Here is a 7,149-nt window from a genome sequence, read left to right as displayed (position 1 = left end):
TTTGGTACCCAACTTGTAGCTGCTCTTTGTACTTTTTCAATCTTATCTATGTGTTTTTTGGGATGAGGATTCCAGATTACTGATGCATGCTCCATGGTTGGTCTGATGAATGATGTTATTATTTTTCTCGGCATGTCTTCATTTATATATGTGATCTCCATTCTCATATTAGCAAGCAGTGTATTCATGTTAAGTACCTTCTCACTGATGTGGTCAGCCGGAGTGTGTGTGTGTGTGTGTGTGTGTGTGTAGTGTTCTGTTTAACCTGCAGTATTTTGCATGCTTTCCTCTATTTCAAGTTGAGTTTTCTGTTTGCAGCTGGTATGGGTACAGCCAGTACACGAAGCTGTGCTTCTGTCTGGTTGATTGGTCATCATGAAGAGATGATCACTGGTTGTCGACTACCATCTAAGGGCCATGCCCTCAAGCTTTTCTTTACCACCACTTAATCCTTAAGAATACCAAGTCTGACAGTGCGCTTGCCGTGACTGACACTGTTCTTTGTTTCTGGAGTTCAGCCAGTGTTCCGACCTCGACCGTCTGCTACTGCAAGAAGAAGCTTCTGGGACTAGTCGAGCAGTATGTAAAGATGAAGAATAATTCAAATCAACTGAAAGACTCAGAGTCATACTGAATGAAGGAAATCATCTTTTTCAGAGATCTTGAAGAAATGTTTGACATTTTCAAGCAAGATGCTCAGATGCAGATTGCAAATGAGGAAGACCAGGCTTTCCTAAACAGTCAGCAGTAAGATCACAGGCAATCGACAATGGCAGGAGTAGACCAGCTGCTCCAGAAATCCTGTGAGGTGAAACGCAGGCGAATGGAGACAGAACTTAAGAGAAAGGGAAAATCGGATCGGGAAAAGGAAGCAATGGCTCAGACAGTCCATTCATCGAAAATTGATTCCTTCTTTCTTCTTCGTCATCAGAAGTAGATGTTGAAGATCTGGAGTTTACTTCCAAGCTCTGTCGAACAGCAAGTATGGCATACGACAAAAAGGGTCAAGAAGACTGCCCACGATTTTCTTTCTCCTGTGGTGGCTTCTACATTGGATCCAGTAAATATATCAGACAGGGCAGCAATGTTTGCGATGGTAGCTTTAGCAAAAGCGACTAGTCAAAACTTTAATTAACTTGCGCTCTTCAGAAGCTCTATCCGTCTCCATTGAATTAATAACCGTGAAATGGTAGCAGCTGAAGTCAAAAAGCACGACATACCGCATCAGCATGACATTTCGTGCTTTTTGAGGGAGGCTTTCACTGAATAACACTTTCAGTGAAAATGAACAGGGTTTACTGTGCTGAAATGACGTTTCTGAGTATGTGCTCACTGTTTATTTAACATCAGTGACAAAAAACTTCTGTTTTTTATGTTCAGTGTTAACGTTGTCTGTGGTGTAGTGCAGTAATGTGATGGAAACAAAAAGTGAAACCTGTAGCGACCTTTAAATATTAAGCTAGAGAACTGAAATTTGCAGGTTCGTTTGATTAATAAAGGGGAACAAAAGCAACTTGTGTTTGTCATGATATCCTGTGATTTATATTTTTGGACCACCCAAGTGCATAATCAAATAAGAATGATCCGATACCATATTTGATTTCAACGGTTGAAAAAGAAAGTTTAAGGTCGAGGTCAGGTTTCACAAAATAAATAAAAAAGCAAATTGAATAAAAATAAATGAGGTCAAAGTGAGAAAGTATATAAAGACTCACTCATCGATATGTCAGCTAATTATTCGGCAATTTTCAGAGGCAGATTATACATGGAGGTGCCCTTCAACCCTGAGGGAACTGACCCCGTGACTGCTGCTGTGTGGTCTCCTGACAAAGGATTAACACAAATGTCTTCTAGCCCATATTACTATAAAAAAATTTCAAAGTAAGGATTTTTTTTTCTTAACCTGATTCTACTTAAAAGTGTCCTTGGAAATATGGTTGATAAGAACATCTTTTCGTAATGAATATGAAATATATGAAATTGCACATTTATCAGGATCATGCGGATATCAATATGAGCTACTTGATTTTTCAAGAGTTATTGGTGACAGGAGGAGGCGCGCATCATCCACTCACTTGACGTTGTGCTGCCTACTTCTTCCCTCACCTTTGCTATCATTTTCTGTGTCTGCCTTCCTCTCTTTCTGTTAACTCCCATCCTTCCTGTCACGTTTTTCTATGCTATATGGTGGTCCCTCACTTTTGCCTGGTGGTCTCGGCTGGATGATTTGGTGGGTAGGGTAGAGCCTTCTTGCTTGTTATCCCTAACTTCATCTCATGGAATTAGATATTATAGTCATAGTCTCTGGTAACAAACAGGTTCGAGAGGATTATTAGGTCTGTTGCTGTTTGCCTTCCTTTGTAATCCTTTGTACTATGCATCTTTTATTACTTTTCTTGTTTCCTGTATCCCAGGAAACAATTTACAATGCTGGATGGTAATCATATAACCAAATAATGGGGTGATGTGCAGCCTACTATGATGCCCTTGCTAACTAGATGGAGATGCAAATATGGCGTCCATCCAGGAACCAAAGTCTCACATTCCCTCCATGCCTTGTTGTGGCAAGGCGCTGTCTGCACAAGGGAACATCGGTTCACTGCATGGAACGGCACTGCAGGGGCGATTGCTTGCCTGTGATGGGTAGGTCACAGTTGACCACCATCTCCCCTCCTCTAAACCTCACGTTCTCTTCCTCACAGAGACTCAATTGTATGAGGCAGCTGATAGCAATCCCTTCTCTGTATCCTCCTACTTTCTCTATACTCATTTCAAAACCAAGGTTGGCTGTTATGTATATGTTCAGAACAAAATATCTTACTCTCGTGTTCCTTAACTTGAATCTTCTGAATTCTCTACTCTCTGGCTTCGGCTATCCTGTCATTTTCTGACTAAATCTGTGTTGTTTACTTATCCCCTAATTGTAAAGACAATGAAAGATTCTTCGACTATCTTACTGCTAAGATGGAACACATCTTATCACATTCTCCTTCCTCTGAAATCTCCATTTTAGGTGATTTCATTGTTCACCACCACCTTTGGTTCTTATCTTTTATCATTGATCCACCTGGGGAAGAAGCCTACATTATTTTCTATCGTTACTTATCTAGAGCAGCTTGTACAGCACCCTGCTCATATCTCTGACCACCTTGGAGAGAGATCCAACATACTTGATCATTTCCTTACAACTAATCCTTCTGTTTATGCTGTTAATCTTTTCTGTCCGTTGGGCACCTTCAATCATAACCTTATCACCTTAACCTGTCCTATAACTCCAGTAAGGCCTGTAGACCTTCCAAAAGAAGCAACAGCTGTGGCAATTTGGTGATGCAGCTAGGGAGGCCCTCAGGCAATACGTCTTATATTTTCCCTGGAATTATTATTGTTTCCATGGCCGAGAGTCATCTGTGTGTGCCTTGCTGATTCCGGAGGTCATTCTCTCGGTCATGGAAGCATTCATTTCCTTTCTCTTATCCTCTTACTAATGCAAAAAGACCTTGGTTTAATCATGTTAGTTCTAATGCTGTCCATAACAAGGAGAGGGGCCTGCAAAAGGTACACCCGGGGAAAGTTCCGCTCACCACTTCGAAATAGTAAATGTGAGACAAGTGTTAAGCAAAGCAGTAGCCAACATTCCTATATCTGGTAACTGCGTGAGAAGGGTGGGGATGGAAGAGGGAGGGCTAGGAACCATCAGCTCCCCCCATGCCTTTCTCCTCCCTTAACCTCTTCCCTCCCATACAGTGGTACCAGACATTTGAGTGTCTGGCTACTGCTTCACTAGTCGTTGTCTCACACATAAAGGTCCGAACTGGCAGGCAGGTGTGTAAGGCGGAACTTTCCCCGGGTGTACCACAGCCAATCCACCCCTGAATCTCGACTCTTTTATGTTTCTGCTTTGAATCATGCTGAGTCTGTTCTTCACTCTGCTAAAAATAATTTCATTCATACTAAATGCTCCGAACTCTCAAACTCAGATTCCTATTGCTCTTTCTGGCACCTTGCCAAAAACCTTTCCAACAACTTTACCTCATCATCCTCACCTTCTCTTTTCGACTCTGATGGCTCTTTAGCGCTGTCTTCTACTGATAAAGCAGAACTTGCTCAGACTTTCTTCTCCAATTCTACCTTAGATGATTCTGGTGCTATTCCTCCATCACTTCCCCTCACTGATTTCCTCATGGCAGACATTGAAATTTCTGCAGTTGATATATTTTCCGTCATCACTGTCCTCAAGACTAACAAGACATATGGGCCTGATGAGGTGCCTCCTGTTGTTCTCAAGAACTGTGCATCTGTGCTTACATCCTGCTTATGTAAACACTTTCGCCTCTGTCTGTCGTCCTGTACCTTTCCTCCTTGCTGGAAGTTTGCTCTCATTCAGCCAGTTGCAAAGAAGGGGACCATTCCCAGCCCTCTAACTATTACCCAGTTGCTTTAATGTCCTGTATTACAAAAGATTTTGAATCTATTCTTAACAAAAAAAAAAAATCTTTCATATCACAACCTCTTTTCCGACTTCCAATATGGGTTCTGCCAGGGACCCTCCACTGGCCATCTTCTCATCTACCATCCAGACTCCTGGTCATCCTCCTTTTGGCCCTTTAGCGAAAGCTTTGCCATTGCACTAGACATCTCAAAGGCTTTTGGTCAAGTCTGGCATAAATCTTTAATTTCCGAAATGCCCTCTTCCGGGGTTTATCCCTCTATCTATGACTTCAACTCTTACTTCCTTTCTGGTCATTCTATTGGTGCTATTGTAGATGGCCAATGTTCATTTCCTAGAGCTATCACTAGTGGTGTTCCTCAGGGCTCTGTCTTATCACCAACTCTCTTTCCTCTCTTCATGAATGATTTTCCAAGCTGTTTATCCAACCCTATTCACCCACACGCTGATGACTCCATTCTACCCGTTTCCATTTGCTTCTCACGCATCCATCCTAGCAGTTATTTCAATAAAGTATGAGGCTATGGTACACCTAATATCTGACCTGGCACAGGTCTCTGAATGGGGTAAAAGTAATCTTGTTTTTAATGCATAAAAAAGTCATTTCTTATATCCTTCAACCTGTCAAATCCTTCCGCAGGAGCATCATCTGATTTTTATCAATATCCAGTGCAATCCTGCATCATTTTTTATCACCCTTGGGGTTTCATTCTCTCCGAATTTATCTTGGAAAGATCATATTTCCTCTCCTACATATTCAGTCTCCAAGAAATTAGATGTGCTAAGCTGAATCCGTGCCTTCTTTACCTCTGCACAGTTGTTGACTTTATACACAAGTTTTATATTCCCCCGTGTAGAATACAACCCTCGCATGTGGCGAGCTTCACACATACAGCTCTTCTCAACAAGATGAAGTCGATAGTCAGGTTCACTATGTTTGGATTTTAACTTTCGTTGGATTTTTGTGAAGAGTATGAAAACTATACATTATTGGAAACCTTATAGTATAAGCAATCAGAAAAACAATGTTTCCATTTGCCCCGAGTTACAAAATGGCTGCCGTGAAAAACGTTTTCGTCAATATCTCAGTTTCTAAATAACCTAGAGCTTTTATTTTGACAGCTAAACTATCATTTTCAGGGCCAAGGAATCCAATGCTCCTAGTTCCAGATGTGTTGAGGCATTTGTTACAGCAGTTCTTGCAAATACTTACTAATTTCATAAGACAAATTGGTCATTAGGCCATACTAAGCACCAACCACAAGGACATGTTTATCTAGTGGTCTGATTATTGTAGTAGGCCTATATTATGTATGTTGAACAGTTTACTGTACCCTACATGTAAGTTGGTGGTGGTTGTATTATAGTGGTGTTTTTTTCTCTTTTGCAGGCTCTAAACATGAGTGACAAACCACAAGCTGCTGAAGGGGCTACTTGTCAAGGTCAGGCGTCTATCAACTGGAAGCAGTGTATGCTGTGCCAGTCTGATGATGACAAGGAAGAGTTGGTGCAACATCCCCGGATAGACTCCTACCAGCGTGTGCTGGACATAGTAGAAGAGAGGACCAGTTTGCATGATGGCAACTATGTTGAGGTCCAAAGACGACTGCAAAGCTGTACAAAAAAAACACTCTGTACACATCAGGCAGTCTATCATCGTAGTTGCTATGCAAATGCAACTAACAAAGACCAAATCCAACGTGCCCAAGACCGTCATGCACATGCATTAGCTCCTGGCCGCCACACTGCCAAGAAACGTGGACAGAAAAGAGGAAGCACTGAAATGGACGAATCAGGCCCATCAACATCTGGCTCTACAACACCATTCACGAGGTCCCGTACAAGTCCACTGGATAAGGAACGATGTTTCTTCTGTCAGAAAGATGATGATGAGCAGCTCTATCAGGTGAGGACAGTCAACGCTGGGAAATCTATTAAAGAAGCTGTTGAAAGATCCAATAATAACACACTGAAAACAAGACTGAACACATGCATTGCACCAGGGGATGCACATTCAATTGATGTTCGGTACCACAAAACCTGCTGGAAAAAGCATGTTTTCCATGGACAGCGAGAAGCCAGCACCAGTGGAAGCGGAACAGTCCGCAAAGAACCCTTGCTACAGCGTGCAAGTCTGCTCGAGCTGATCAACCTCACTGATGTCCAAACACAGAACCAAGCATACCTACCTATGGAAGATATCGAAACCACATATGTCAATATGCTTGGCACAGAAGGCTTGGAAAATCACATACCTACATTCAATAGAAAGTGGCTGAAAGAAAAGATCCTCAATGCCTTGCCACACCTTAAGTCCTGTCTTCAAAAAAATCGAAGGAAGTCAGCTGTTCTCTATTCCCCAGAGGCATGCGAGGAAAGCATGGTTCATTCTGCGATAGAAGGTGATGGTTATGAAGAGGACAACATGCAGACAATCTACAGAGCAGCACAGGTGATAAGGAAAAGCATCGCAAACTTTACCAAGGCAGCCAAGGATACAAACACCATAGAGGTCACCAGTGAAATCCATGACGTTCCAGCTGAACTGTATACCACGATCCGCTGGGTCATGATAGGACCTGCTGACAGCCTGGAAACTCAAAGGAGGACCAAAGTTGTTGACAGAGCAGCACTCACGGTGAGCCAGTACATCATGTATGGATTCAAATCCAACCGGCAGGTCAACTACAAGCCAAGAAGAG

Source organism: Coenobita brevimanus, chromosome 58 (assembly GCF_032717465.1).
Source record: "Coenobita brevimanus isolate Jiangsu-jjx chromosome 58, ASM3271746v2, whole genome shotgun sequence".
Taxonomy (NCBI): Eukaryota; Metazoa; Arthropoda; class Malacostraca; order Decapoda; family Coenobitidae; genus Coenobita; species Coenobita brevimanus.
The sequence above is the reverse complement of the archived record's forward strand: the minus strand, read 5'-3'. Positions refer to the sequence as shown.